The 14,735-nt window shown below is 45.0% G+C and overlaps 1 protein-coding gene across 5 annotated transcripts in view; it reads right to left on the bottom strand.

Annotated features, from left to right (window-relative positions):
- ccdc50a (coiled-coil domain containing 50a) overlaps positions 1 to 14,735 on the bottom strand; it is a 352,068-nt gene that overhangs the window by 336,393 nt on the left and 940 nt on the right. The gene's annotated exons all lie outside the window — the stretch shown is intronic.

The following is a 14,735-nucleotide window of genomic DNA, read 5'->3' on the forward strand; positions in this document are numbered from 1 at the left end:
GAGACTTCCTATTTTTACACAGCAAACTGTGATCTGGAATTCACAGCCTGAAAGGGGCACAGATTCAACAGCAACTTTTAAAAAGGAATTGGATACATACTTGAAAGGAAAATGGTTGTGGGACTATGGGGAAAGGAAGTGGTACTCATTGGATAGCTCTATCAAAAATCCAGCTGATACAAGCCTTCTGTGCTGCATCCTTCTCTGATTCTCTCCCCAGAGAAATAGTCTGTGATGCTTGGAGCAGCAGCATTCAGCTTGGCTCAGTTGAAATCAGGTCATGGGTTCAAACCCCACTGGAGCGCAGAGCTGAATGGGTGCTGTAACACTGGAAAAGTCACCATCTGGAGCAGGAATTAAACCAAGTCTGCCTGCTGAACTTATTGTAAATCATTGTATGCCACAATTCAAAGGCAATAAAGGGGGCCTTTCCCAGTTCCCTTCCCACAATTTAAACTCAAAAACAAAACTCACTGCAGCTCGTGGAATTCTGCTGGGCACAAACTGGCTGCTGCTTTTGCTTACACTTCAAAAGTAATTGGATTGGCAGCAACTATTACTCAACCCTCCCATCACTGGTTTGCGTGAAACCACTGCTACCAGTCTGGAATTTGCCAAATTGCAATTCTTTTAATTGCTGCCAACCTCATAATAAGCACCCGGCAGAGGAAAACAGGAAGCCTTAAAAAAAACCCTCCCAACTGCATACAGTATGAAACTGAGAAATCTGGCTGAATGCCAAGGATCTGCAAGGAGCAGGAAGATTAGGAAGGACAGAAGGATACACTTAAATGATTAGTTAATAGAGGCTCAGTGTTTAAAAGTCTGTACTTCCTTTCAGAAGCACAGAGGCAGTGAGATCTGAAACACACTCCCCCAAAAGGCTACAGAACTCTGCAAAATTTTCAGTCTCCATCTCTCTAATCTACAGTAATGTAAAACTCAGACTGATCATCTACCACCAGTCTATCATCTAGCTCATCTGCATCTCTGATCTGCCATGCTCCTCTCAACAACCTGCAGCCTTAGCTTCCTACTCAAGTGACCATGTAAAAATCAGGACAGCTTGGCAGAGATTTTCAGCCTTTGAGCTCAGACTGTGCCCACCCAGCCCACCTGACATCCAAGATTCCAAATTACATCCTGGGAATTCATTATACAAATATCGAGCAGCTGCATTCACTGCTGTTGGTGGTGTTAGAACGGTTAAGATAGCGACTTCCTGAAATAAAACAACCGCACTGATGAAAACAGGGTTGATGCAACTGAGGCTATCATCACTGTCCATCTCCCTAAAGCAGCTACGACTAACTGTGTCACTGGTTTTAATAAAGCTGTGAAAGACTGATGTACACACGTACCCGCACACACACACAAACACACATACTCACTAAAACAATGAAGAAGCGTTGGAACAGAGTTTCATTAAGGTTCCATCTGGAGTCCTGAGTTCAGTCTGGACATCACACGCAGGGAGGATATACTGAGCTTGCAGAGGGTACCGCACAGAACGTACTGGGGCTTAGAGAGATAAATTACTGGAATAAGTCACATAAATTTAGTTTGTATTCTCTTGGTTTATTCGGTTGTTGATTCAGGGGGTCAATGAAACGCTCAAGATTGAGAGTAATCAGATTTTTGTTGAGAAAGGGCACCAGGAATATAAATCAAGGGGAGAGGAACTAAATTAAGGTACAGGCCAACCAGGGGGCAGAATCAGTTGGAGGGCCAAACGGCCATCCCCTGTTCCAATGCAGCTTGTAGGAGGAATGAAGGACCGAGGGGAGGCAAGGAGGTTCATTTTTAATTTTATTCTTTTCCAGTACCATAAAGTATATGAAATTCAAGTATGTGGGCCAAAGGAGCAGACTTGATTTCAGTGCAGGATTTACAACGGTCAAAGAAGGTGCCTGACAAGAGGGGAAAGCACAGCGCACCAAACAAAACATTATCAACGACGGAGACAGAAAATGGCACAAGAAGCTGTAAGTTAACACAAGAGAAAGATTGTCATTGAAGTTGCTGCCCTGGTCGTAAAATGTCACATTCGCCAGGATTTAAAACATGATTTTCAGCACTGCCACAGTGGCTGCACGATTGCAGCTCACATACAGCAGGACGGGTCCCACAGCGAGGGCAATAAGCCAAGCCATCTCTCACTGTGAGTAAAGCTCATGTCAGAGATCAACCACATCCATTTTGTGGTTTACAAAAATAAAATCTATCACTATTTACAAGTTTTGTCCAAAATGGCCCTAGCACATCCAAGCCACAATGTTTAAGGAAGTGAAGCAGCCACAAACTTTCAGCGACATGAACAGATGGCTGGGCTAGAGCAATTTTCAGTGAGGCATTGCCAGGAGTATGATTTCATCAAGTCCACGATGTGTGAAATCTTCATCCATTTGAACTGTGAGACAGCTTGTCCTGGCTGAACCAGGGTTATTTGGAGTGCACTTTGAGCTACATAGCACTAAAGCACAGGTGGAAAGAGAATTGGGAGAGGAACTAAGGCCGCTGTTATGTTGTATGCATTGCCGTTAGTGCCACTAATTTCTAGTGTGCAACCACTGATTTACTGATAATAGTTGTCAAAGGCCTCTTGTTCCTCAAAGGGGCAAATGCAGTTTACTCAGATTGCAGCTTGTATATGGACCCAGAGAATCAGACACAGCAGTGATGACAAGGTCACTGCACAATCATAAAAGCAGCCCAATGTACATTGGCACAGAATGGTTTCAATGGAACTTTCTCTTAGCCGATCAGTTTGAATGCATTAATTAAACTTCAGCAGTCATTTTCATCTAGTTCAACAAATCACTGGTTACAATTATCAGCAAATTGCTGGAAGTATTGCTTTTCCATAGAACCTTGCGACTTCAGGGTACCCCAACCAAAGACATGCTTCTGAAACCCAGTCACTCACCTGATGAAGGAGCAGCGCTCCAAATGCTTGTGATTCCATATAAACCAGTTGGACTTTAACTTGGTGTTGTGAGACTTCTTATTGCTGTAAAAGATAACACCCTATCTGTGCACAAACCAGATAATTGTGCAAGCGGTACTGATTGAGGGACACAATGTTCAGGACACCGGGAAGAACTCCCCAGATCTTGTTTGAAGTAGTGCCATTGAATCATTCACATCCTTACCGAGCGGGGGAGATGCAGATCACTTCAACGCCTCATCTGAAAGGTGGCACCACTGGCTGCACTGCCACTGTAGATTAGTGCTCTAGTGTCTGAAGTGGGCTTGAACTCCACAACTCTGACTCAGCGGAAAGTGTGTGATTACTGACTGTTAGGGTGCTGGACCAGAACCCCAAGTTACATTAGAACGCCAGACATGACAACGGCTGAAGCACAGCCAACCTGGCACAGGCAATTGGCAAAAAAGAGCTGACATAAGGAAAATCATTTTTTACACTGAGTTATAATCTGGAATCGGCTGCCTGAAAGGGCAGTGGAAGCAAATTCAAGAGTAATCTTCAAAAGACAATTCAATTATTAATATTAATTGAAAGAGAAAGATATCAACAAAGAGGAGAGTACGACAAACTGGATTGTTCTTCCAAAGAACTGGTACCAACTTAATGGGCTGAATAGCCTTCTTCTGTGCTGTAGCATTCTATAAGGAAGATGCAGAGGCAGGCACAGGGGATGGGGTGGTAGGGGCTTTAGGAATGAAGGAACCACTTAAAAGATTTGTTAACACGGGCAAAAGTTTTGATTTTGATGTTTTGGGGAACAGGTGGAGTGTGATGAGGCCAGGAGTGGGTGAAAAGTAGGTCTTGGCGTGGGACTGGTGCCAATGGCAGTGCTCTGCACATAGACGGTGTTACCTAGGAGAACACAAACCTGAAAAATCTTACACTGCGCACAGGAGTCCAGTACCTCAGGATTAGAGTTGAAGAGTGGATTTAGGGTGACAAAATTTTAAAGCAGAATGAGGCCAATCAGCCCATCCTGTCCATGCTAGATCTCAAAGACTCCATAAGCTTTTCCTTCCCCAATATTGTTTTAAAATTTTAACTTAAATATTCATCCCATTCCTTTTATAAACTAATTAGGATTGTTTTGTCCATTATTCCTGATAATCCAGTTCGAGTTTGAACAACTGCCTGCAATTAGAAAAAAATCTCATTCTTTATTCTTCAGAGCACCTTAAACTTAGGCTCAAGCCAATCCAGCTCACTGACCGGTCTAAATAGTCACATAGCAAAATTGTAAATAATTCTGGACACCTCTATCAATCCTCTCCACCTTCTGTGCTACAATAAAAAGCTGCCCCCGTTTCTTTAGTCTTCTCATAACTAAAACCTCTCACCCCGGGGATCATCTTTGTAAAATTATTTGCACCATCTCCGTGCCATATCCTTCTGGAAGTAGAAAAAGTAAAAGGGCCACAATAGCTTCAATTACACCAGGATTGCATTTAAAACCTTTCCACACAGTTTAAGTTTAAGTTTATTCATTAGGGTCACAAGCACAAGCACATCAGCACTGCAATGAAGTTACTGTGAAAATCTCCAAGTCACCACACTCTGGCACCTGTTCGGTTACACTGAGGGAGAATTTAGCATGGCCAATGCATTTCAATGATATACCTGATGGATAGTAACGATGCCCATCTCCGATGCTCATTCAACTTAGTAAGAGATTGAAAAGAATCAAACAACAGATTTCAGTTCCCTTTGGCAATTCCTGGTATGGAGAGATTGGAGAAGTTGTGGTTATTCTCCTGATAGCAGCGACAATGAAAGGGACACTTCTTAGAGGTGTGGTAAACAAAAAGAAACGGTTTTGCACTGGCAGAAATCAGTGATCAGAGGATACAGATTTAAGATAATTGGCAAAGGAAAAACGAAGGGACATTTACAAAGCAGGTTATTTGAACTGGAATATGTTGCCTGTACTTGCTGCACCAACTCTAAAGGGAGAAAGAGCTTGGCAGAGATTTTCAGCCTTTGAGCTCAGACTGTGTCTACCCAGCCCAGCTGCCACTAACGGTTCCAAATTACATCCTCAGGAATTTATTATACAAATGTCGAGCCAGAGGAAGCGGCTGCATTCATTGCTGTCGGTGGTGTTAGAATGGTGAAGATAGTGACGTCCTGAATTAAAACAACCACACTGATGAAGACAGGTTGATGCAACTGAGGCTATCATCACTGTCCATCTCCTTAAAGCAGCTACGACCAACTGTGTCAGTGGTTTTAATAAAGCTGTGACACACACTCTCGTTCACTGAAATAATGAGGAAGCGTTGCTTCAGGTGAACAGAGTTTCATTAAGATTCCATCTGGAGTTCTGAGTTCAGTCTGGACATTACACTCAGGGACGATATACTGAGCTTGCTGAGGATACCGCACACAATGTACTGGGGCTGAAAGAGATGAATTATGAGAACATAGAACATAGAACAGTACAGCACAGAACAGGCCCTTCGGCCCACGATGTTGTGCCGAGCTTTATCTGAAACCAACATCAAGCTATCTCACTCCCTATCATCCTGGTGTGCTCCATGTGCCTATCCAATAACCGCTTAAATGTTCCTAAAGTGTCTGACTCCACTATCACTGCAGGCAGTCCATTCCACACCCCAACCACTCTCTGCGTAAAGAACCTACCTCTGATATCTTTCCTGTATCTCCCACCACGAACCCTATAGTTATGCCCCCTTGTAATAGCTCCATCCACCCGAGGAAATAGTCTTTGAACGTTCACTCTATCTATCCCCTTCATCATTTTATAACCCTCTATTAAGTCTCCCCTCAGCCTCCTCCACTCCAGAGAGAACAGCCCTAGCTCCCTCAACCTTTCCTCATAAGACCTACCCTCCAAACAAGGTAGCATCCTGATAAATCTCCTCTGCACTCTTTCCAGCGCTTCCACATCCTTCTTATAGTGAGGTGACCAGAACTGCACACAATATTCCAAATGTGGTCTCACCAAGGTCCTGTACAGTTGCAGCATAACCCCACAGCTCTTAAACTCCAATCCCCTGTTAATAAAAGCTAACACACTATAGGTCTTCTTCACAGCTCTATCCACTTGAGTGGCAACCTTTAGAGATCTGTGGATATGAACCCCAAGATCTCTCTGTTCCTCCACAGTCTTCAGAACCCTACCTTTGACCCTGTAATACACATTTAAATTTGTCCTACCAAAATGAATCACCTCACATTTATCAGGGTTAAACTCCATTTGCCATTTTTCAGCCCACCTTTGCATCCTATCTATGTCTCTTTGCAGCCTACAACAGCCCTCCACCTCATCCACTACTCCACCAATCTTGGTGTCATCAGCAAATTTACTGATCCACCCTTCAGCCCCCTCCTCTAAGTCATTAATAAAAATCACAAAGAGCAGAGGACCAAGCACTGATCCCTGCGGCACTCCGCTAGCAACCTGCCTCCAATCCGAAAATTTTCCATCGACCACCACCCTCTGTCTTCGATCAGACAGCCAGTTACCTATCCAATCGGCCAACTTTCCCTCTATCCCACACCTCCTCACTTTCATCACAAGCCGACCATGGGGGACCTTATCAAACGCCTTACTAAAATCCATGTATATGACATCAACTGCCCTACCTTCATCAGCACACTTAGTTACCTCCTCAAAAAATTCAATCAAATTTGTGAGGCACGAATTGCCCTTCACGAATCCGTGCTGACTATCCCGGATTAATCCGCATCTTTCTAAATGGTCGTAAATCCCATCCCTAAGGACCTTTTCCATCAATTTACCAACCACCGAAGTAAGACTAACCGGTCTATAATTACCAGGGTCATTTCTATTCACTTTCTTAAACAGAGGAACAACATTCGCCATTCTCCAGTCCTCTGGCACCATCCCTGTGGACAGTGAGGACCCAAAGATCAAAGCCAAAGGCTCTGCAATCTCATCCCTTGCCTCCCAAAGAATCCTAGGATACATTTCATCAGGCCCAGGGGACTTATCGACCTTCAGTTTATTCAAAACTGCCAGGACATCCTCCCTCCGAACATCTATTTCCTCCAGCCTATTAGCCTGTAACACCTTCTCTTCCTCAAAAACATGGCCCCTCTCCTTGGTGAACACTGAAGAAAAGTATTCATTCATCACCTCGCCTATCTCTACTGACTCCATACACAAGTTCCCACTACTGTCCTTGACCGGCCCTAACCTCACCCTGGTCATTCTTTTATTCCTCACATAAGAGTAAAAAGCCTTGGGGTTTTCCTTGATCCGACCCACCAAGGACTTCTCGTGTCCCCTCCTAGCTCTCCCAAGCCCCTTTTTCAGCTCATTCCTTGCTAACTTGTAACCCTCAATCGAGCCATCTGAACCTTGTTTCCTCATCCCTACATAAGCTTCCCTCTTCCTTTTCACAAGACATTCCACCTCTTTCGTGAACCATGGTTCCCTCACTCGCCCATTTCCTCCCTGCCTGACAGGGACATACCTATCAAGGACATCCAGTATTTGTTCCTTGAAAAAGTTCCACTTTTCATTAGTTCCTTTCTCTGACAGTTTCTGTTCCCAACTTATGCCCCCTAATCCTTGCCTAATCGCATCATAATTACCTCTCCCCCAATTGTAAACTTTGCTCTGCCGTACGGCCCTATCCCTCTCCATTGCAATAACAAAAGACACCGAATTGTGGTCACTATCTCCAAAGTGCTCTCCCACAACCAAATCTAACACTTGGCCCGGTTCATTTCCCAGTACCAAATCCAATGTGGCCTCACCTCTTGTCGGCCTATCCACATATTGTGTCAGGAAACCCTCCTGCACACACTGCACAAATTACATAAATCTGGTTTCTATTCCCTCGAGTTTAGAAAGCTGAGTGATGTAACTGAGATGTCTGAAATGCAGGGATTGACTAGGCTAACTATAAATAAAGTCTTATCTCTGGGAGCGAATCCACAACAAGAAAAGACAATCTTACAATTAGAGCTTATCTTTTTTCTTGTGTGTTTGTGGGATGTGGGCGTTGCTGGCTGGGCTAACATTAATTGCCCATCGCAGAGGCAAATTAAGAGTCAACTACATTGCTGTGGATCTGGAGTCACACGTAGGCCAGACCGGGTAAGGACAGCAGATTTCCTTCCCTAAAGGACATTTTGATTTGATTTATTGTCACATGTATTGGGATACAGTGAAAAGTATTGTTTCTTGCGCGCTATACAGGCAAAGCATACCATTCATAGAGAAGGAAAGGAGAGAATGGAGAATGTAGTGTTACAGTTATAGCCAGGGTGTAGAAAAAGATCAACTTAATGCAAGGTCGGTCTATTCAAAAGTCTGACAGCAGCAGGGAAGAAGCTGTTCTTGAGTCGGTTGGTACGTGACCTCAGAATTTTGTACCTTTTTCCCAATGGAAGAACAAAGAACAAAACAGCACAGGAACAGGCCCATCGGCCCTCCAAGCCAGTGGAGGTGAAGGGCTGAAGGGCCTTCCAAGAAGGTGGAAGAGAGAATGTCCGGGGTGCGTGGGGTCCTTAATTATGCTGCCTGCTTTGCTGAGGCAGCGGGAAGTGTCGACAGAGTCAATGGATGGTCATCATTAGACTTTTAATTTGATTTTTATTGAATTCAATATTTCACCAACTGCTGTGGATTCGAACCCGGGGCCCCAGAGCATTACCGAGTCTCTGGATTACTAATCCAGCGGCAATGCCACACCACCTCCCCTTGATTCAGGGAGCACTATTTCTACCCAAAAGATAATGGAAATTTGCCCGTCCTTCCCTCCAACAGCTGTGGTACACATATATTCAAGTCTGAGATTTGGACGGTGTGGTAACTCGGCCACACAAAGATAGTCAAACACATTGAGATTTTCAATCTTCTTTAGTTATGGAAATAGAGTGTAGCATGGCCACAGAACTGGAGGCAGCTAGTTACACAGGTCCCTCATAGTAAGACTAAACCCATTCTACCGATCATGTCACTCACGCATACTCAGACCCACTAAAGAAACCAGTTGATGAGCATTTGAAACATCACAGCATACAAGGCTTTGGAGCAAGTGTTGGAAAATGGAATTAGAATAGATAGGTGCTTGATGGCTAGCACATACATGATGGGCTGAAAGGCCTCTTCCTGTGCTGTAAAACTCAAGGTTTCTGTTGACCATGGACATCAAGGAAATGAGGTACAAGTCAACCAAGTCTGACTGAATGGTAGAACAGACTTGAGGTGCTGAATGGCCTCCTTCTGATCCTATGTTCTCCCCATGGTCCTGTTGGTAAATGTACAGCACACTGTAGAACAGAACAGTCAGGTAGCTGGCCACACACTGCTCAGCACCATTAGCTGAACACTGCCAGCTTGACAATGGAGCTACAACAACAGATCCCGGAGTTTCTTGGCTCGCATCTATCTTCACATACATCATGACTGCCCATTTTGGGAATGCTCTGAAGGAGAGCTGGCATCTGTGGAACTTTAGACACTGAGTTATGAGCTTCTGGAGAGGAAGGAAACAATGAAAAAACACTCTGGAATGTTGAGTGTATGAAGTGAAAAGTCATCATTCTGCAGAGAGTGAAGAGGGCCGAGTACCCAAATCCAGTCAACCATTGGCTGAACAAGCCAAGAGGTTTTACCAGTCTCGATCATTGAAATCATACATTTGCAAATTGCTCAGTCTGTCCTCGAGCTGATGTCTATCTGCTTTTACCGAGAATGGGACTGGTTGGTGTGAACTGTTACTAAAAATAAAAGCTGCACATTCTGAGTGACCAATGCAGGGAAAGTGATCCGAGGGCTGTAAGAACACAATAAGCCGAATTAGGCAAACTGTAGGAAGCAACCTGGGTCTGACACATTTCAATCGTTCAGATTCAAATGGAATTTCTACAGCCAGAACCGGGTACAGCATCTGCCCCACCATCCCCCTCCTCAACATATTTTCAATTCAGAGTTAACAATGTTTGCATTGTCCCACTTACCTCCCCACCAGAAATTGGTGATTCATAATATAATAAAACCACACAACACTCTTTGTACCTGCCCATATAACCATTATGTGAGAGCTGAAGACAGAGTGTAGTAAGAGTTTAGACAGAGTACACCTTGCTCATTTGCACAACTGGACAGTTCACTAACATGTCAACAAACAGGTCAACCACTGTGTCTCAGCTCCAGCCTCAACTTCAACATAGGACTTGCAAAACAACGAAAGAGACGAAGGCCAATCGAATTCTCCTTCCATCATCCTGATGGGTGCATTTTATTTTACTTTCCCACAGGATGTGGGTGTCGCTGACCAGGACAGCATTCATCGCTCATCCCAAATGGCCCTTAACAAGGTGGTGCTGAGTCACCTTCCAGAACCACTGCAGTCTACAGTTCATTTCGGGAGGGAGTTCCAGGATTTCCCAGAGACCGTAAAGAAACGGCGATATAATGCCAAGTCAGGATGGTGTGGGGTCTGGACAACTTGCAGGTGGTGGTGTTCCCGTGTGTCAGCTGCCCTTGTCCTTCTTGGCCAAACAGGCCACAGGTTTGGAACGTGCTGCCGAAGGAACCTTGGTGAGTTCCTGCAGTGCATCTTGAAGATGATGCACATGGCTGCCAGTGGTGGAGGGACTGGATGTTTAAGGTGGAAGCAGATGGGCATGTTGCGGACGATAATGGAATTATTGATCAATCTCCATTAACAAATCTACAGCAGATCCAAACAGGAGGCTAGGAGATCTCCACCCCCCCCCCCCTCCCAAGTTGTGGAGAGCTTTGGGAATCAGAGGTCCAAACCCACCTGTTCTTCCCAAAGTACACTCATCTCATGTCTCCACCAGTTAATTACATCTGCTTTAAAATACTGGAAATCAACAGGCAATGGCTGAAAGCTGTGTTTTTTAAAAAATCATTCTGTATTAGGCTCGTAAGAACAGGATATGGCGCTCGACTCATCGATCGACAGTTCTGACGCGCCACAGCGAAAAACCGCACCGACCTCCTCAGAAGACAAACAGCGGACAGATAGCCTTCATCGTCCAATACTTCCCCGAAGCAGAGAAACTATGACATCTTCTTTGGAGCCTTCAACATGTCACCTATGAAGACGAACATCTCGCCAAGGCCAACCTCACTACTTGCCTTCAAACAACCGCGCAACCTCAAACAGACCATTCTTCTCAGGAAACTACCCAGCCTTCAGGAGAACAGCAACCATAGAAATCATAGAAACCCTACAGTGCAGAAACAGGCCATTCGGCCCATCAAGTCTGCACCGACCACAATCCCACCCAGGCCCTACTCCCATATCCCTACATATATTACCCACTAATCCCTCTAACCTACGCACACTAAGGGGCAATTTTAGCATGGCCAATCAACCTAACCCGCACATCTTTGGACTGTGGGAGGAAACCGGAGCACCCGGAGGAAACCCACGCAGACACGAGGAGAATGTGCAAACTCCACACAGACAGTGACCCAGGCGGGAATCGAACCCAGGACCCTGGAGCTGTGAAGCAGCAGTGCTAACCACTGTGCTACCGTGCCGCCATGACACTACAGAACTCTGCAAGACGTGCTGGATCGACATGGATACCACCATCTCATGTGAGAACACCACCCACAAGGTACACGGTACATATTCATGCAATTCGGCCAACGTTGTCTACCTGATACGCTGCAGGGAAGAATGTCCCAAGGCGTGGTACATTGGCGAGACCATGCAAATGCTATGACAATGGATGAATGGACACCACGCAACAATCGCCAGGCAGGAGTGTTCCCTTCAAGTCGGGGAACACTTCAGAAGTCAAGGGCATTCAGCCTCCGATCTTTGGGTAAGTATTCTTCAAAGCGGCCTTCAAGAGCAACACCAACAATGCAGAATCGCTGAGCAGAAACTGATTGCCAAGTTCCGCATGCATGAGGACGGCCTCAACCAGGATCTTGGGTTCATGTCACACTACATGTAACCCCCACCATTTGGCCTGAGCTTGCAAAATCTTACTAACTGTCCTGGCTTGAGACGATTCACACCTCTTTAACCTGTGATTATCCCTCTCTCCACTCACATTGTCTGTACCTGTAAAGACTTGATTACCTGTAAAAACTCGCATTCCAACCATTATCTTGCAATCGTGTCTGTGTCTATATATGCCCTGTTTGTGAACCCAACTTGCCACTCACCTGATGAAGAAGCAGCACTCCGAAAGCTCGTGATTCCAAATAAACCTGTTGGGACTTTAACCTGGTGTGAGACTTCTTACTGAATTAGGCTCAAGCAGTGTTTGTTCAAACTTCGGTTTCAACTGAGATAAGGTTCTGCTCAGATTTAGGCAGCTTGTTCAAAACAAAATCTCAAAATGAATCTGAAACAAAAACCTGCACTGGGAATTTCGAACACATTCATTCTGGACTGAATGAGATGCATGAGATTAACACAAGCAGCAATCTCCACACAGATCAGCTCGATGGGGCATCCCCACCCACACACAAGGCAAGAACCAGCTCATTTTCCACTTTCTGGAAATGCCCATGATGTGCTGACTTCTAACTGATACCTGACCCTGAATTTCACTTATTCTCTTTTCCCAACTCAACCTGCTCCTCACTCACTGACTCACACTGGCAAATGGGATTACACTGTGGTCATCTTCCAGTACCACAGGCAAATGGCCACTCTACACACGAAACTATTCAACAACTGACAGCATCACACTGGATCTGGCACACACTTAGTAGTAATGCTCATGGCATGGCAATCAGGGGTAGAACCTCTAACTCATCACCCACATTGTAGAGAGGCAGAGTAGTGGTATTGTCACTGGAATTATAATCCAGAGACCCAGGGAAATGCTCTGGGATCCCAGATTCAAATACCATCAGGGCTGATCTTGGGGTTTGAATTCCATAAAAAGTCCATTAAAAGTCTAATGGCGACCATGAAACCATTGACAATTCTCATAAAATAAAACAGTCTGGTTCACTAATGTTCTTGAGGGAAGAAAATCTGCCATCCTTACGTGGTCTGCCTACATGTGACTCCAGCACTTTTAAGTACCCTCTGAAATGGCTCAGCAAGCCATTCTGTTCAAAGGCAATTTAGGGATGGGCAATAAATGTTGGCCCAGCCAGTTACACCCACATCCTGTTTAAAAACTGTCCTCTCCCCATAAAGCAGCGCTGAGGCGCAGTGTAGCAACGTAGCCGTTAACCCAGCCAACCTAACCTAGTTCAACTCAGACCAGAAACTATATTAGGTGGTGCTTTAATGTGTGAGGATTTAGCTGACTTTCAGCAATGTACGGATTCCAGAACGCAGGGATGCCCAATCTCCAGCCCCTGGGTTCAGTACTGGCAATCTGACTCTTGTATCCCAGATGGATCAGTCCCATTTCAATTGTGCTGCTTGGAGATTTGCAAAGCCTTCATTGTATTGTGACCTTATGGTAGGCAAATCTTAAACAGAAGCACCTGGATCATTTAATGTCATGATGTGGAGATGCCGGCGTTGGACGTCATTTAATGTCTGCAGCTAAAGTTGTAACTGAATGAACAGGCACATTGTTTTAAACTTTATATTTCATTATATTCATTCCAGGGATGTAACTGTCATTGGGTCAGAGGTTGAGAGCTCAGAAAAAGCCCTTCGCCCATCACATCTGAACCTGTCAAAAACTACCACCTATCCTAGGATTCTTTGGGAGGCGAGGGATGAGATTGCAGAGCCTTTGGCTTTGATCTTTGGGTCCTCACTGTCCACGGGGATGGTGCCAGAGGACTGGAGAGTGGCAAATGTTGTTCCTCTGTTTAAGAAAGGGAATAGAAATGACCCTGGTAATTATAGACCGGTTAGTCTGACTTCGGTGGTTGGTAAATTGATGGAAAAGGTCCTTAGGGATGGGATTTACGACCATTTAGAAAGATGCGGATTAATCCGGGATAGTCAGCACGGATTTGTGAAGGGCAAATCGTGCCTCACAAATTTGATAGAATTTTTTGAGGAGATAACTAGGTGTGTTGATGAAGGTAGGGCGGTTGATGTCATATACATGGATTTTAGTAAGGCGTTTGATAAGGTCCCCCATGGTCGGCTTATGATGAAAGTAAGGAGGTGTGGGATAGAGGGAAAGTTGGCCGATTGGATAGGTAGCTGGCTATCTGATCGAAGACAGAGGGTGGTGGTGGATGGAAAATTTTCGGACTGGAGGCAGGTTGCTAGTGGAGTGCCGCAGGGATCGGTGCTTGGTCCTCTGCTCTTTGTGATTTTTATTAATGACTTAGAGGAGGGGGCTGAAGGGTGGATCAGTAAATTTGCTGATGACACCAAGATTGGTGGAGTAGTGGATGAGGTGGAGGGCTGTTGTAGGCTGCAAAGAGACATAGATAGGATGCAAAGCTGGGCTGAAAAATGGCAAATGGAGTTTAACCCTGATAAATGTGAGGTGATTCATTTTGGTAGGACTAATTTAAATGTGGATTACAGGGTCAAAGGTAGGGTTCTGAAGACTGTGGAGGAACAGAGAGATCTTGGGGTCCATATCCACAGATCTCTAAAGGTTGCCACTCAAGTGGATAGAGCTGTGAAGAAGGCATATAGTGTGTTAGCTTTTATTAACAGGGGGTTGGAGTTTAAGAGCCGTGGGGTTATGCTGCAACTGTACAGGACCTTGGTGAGACCGCATTTGGAATATTGCGTGCAGTTCTGGTCACCTCACTATAAGAAGGATGTGGAAGCGCTGGAAAGAGTGCAGAGGAGATTTACCAGGATGCTGCCTG

Source organism: Mustelus asterias, chromosome 3 (assembly GCF_964213995.1).
Source record: "Mustelus asterias chromosome 3, sMusAst1.hap1.1, whole genome shotgun sequence".
In the NCBI taxonomy this organism is placed as follows: domain Eukaryota; kingdom Metazoa; phylum Chordata; class Chondrichthyes; order Carcharhiniformes; family Triakidae; genus Mustelus; species Mustelus asterias.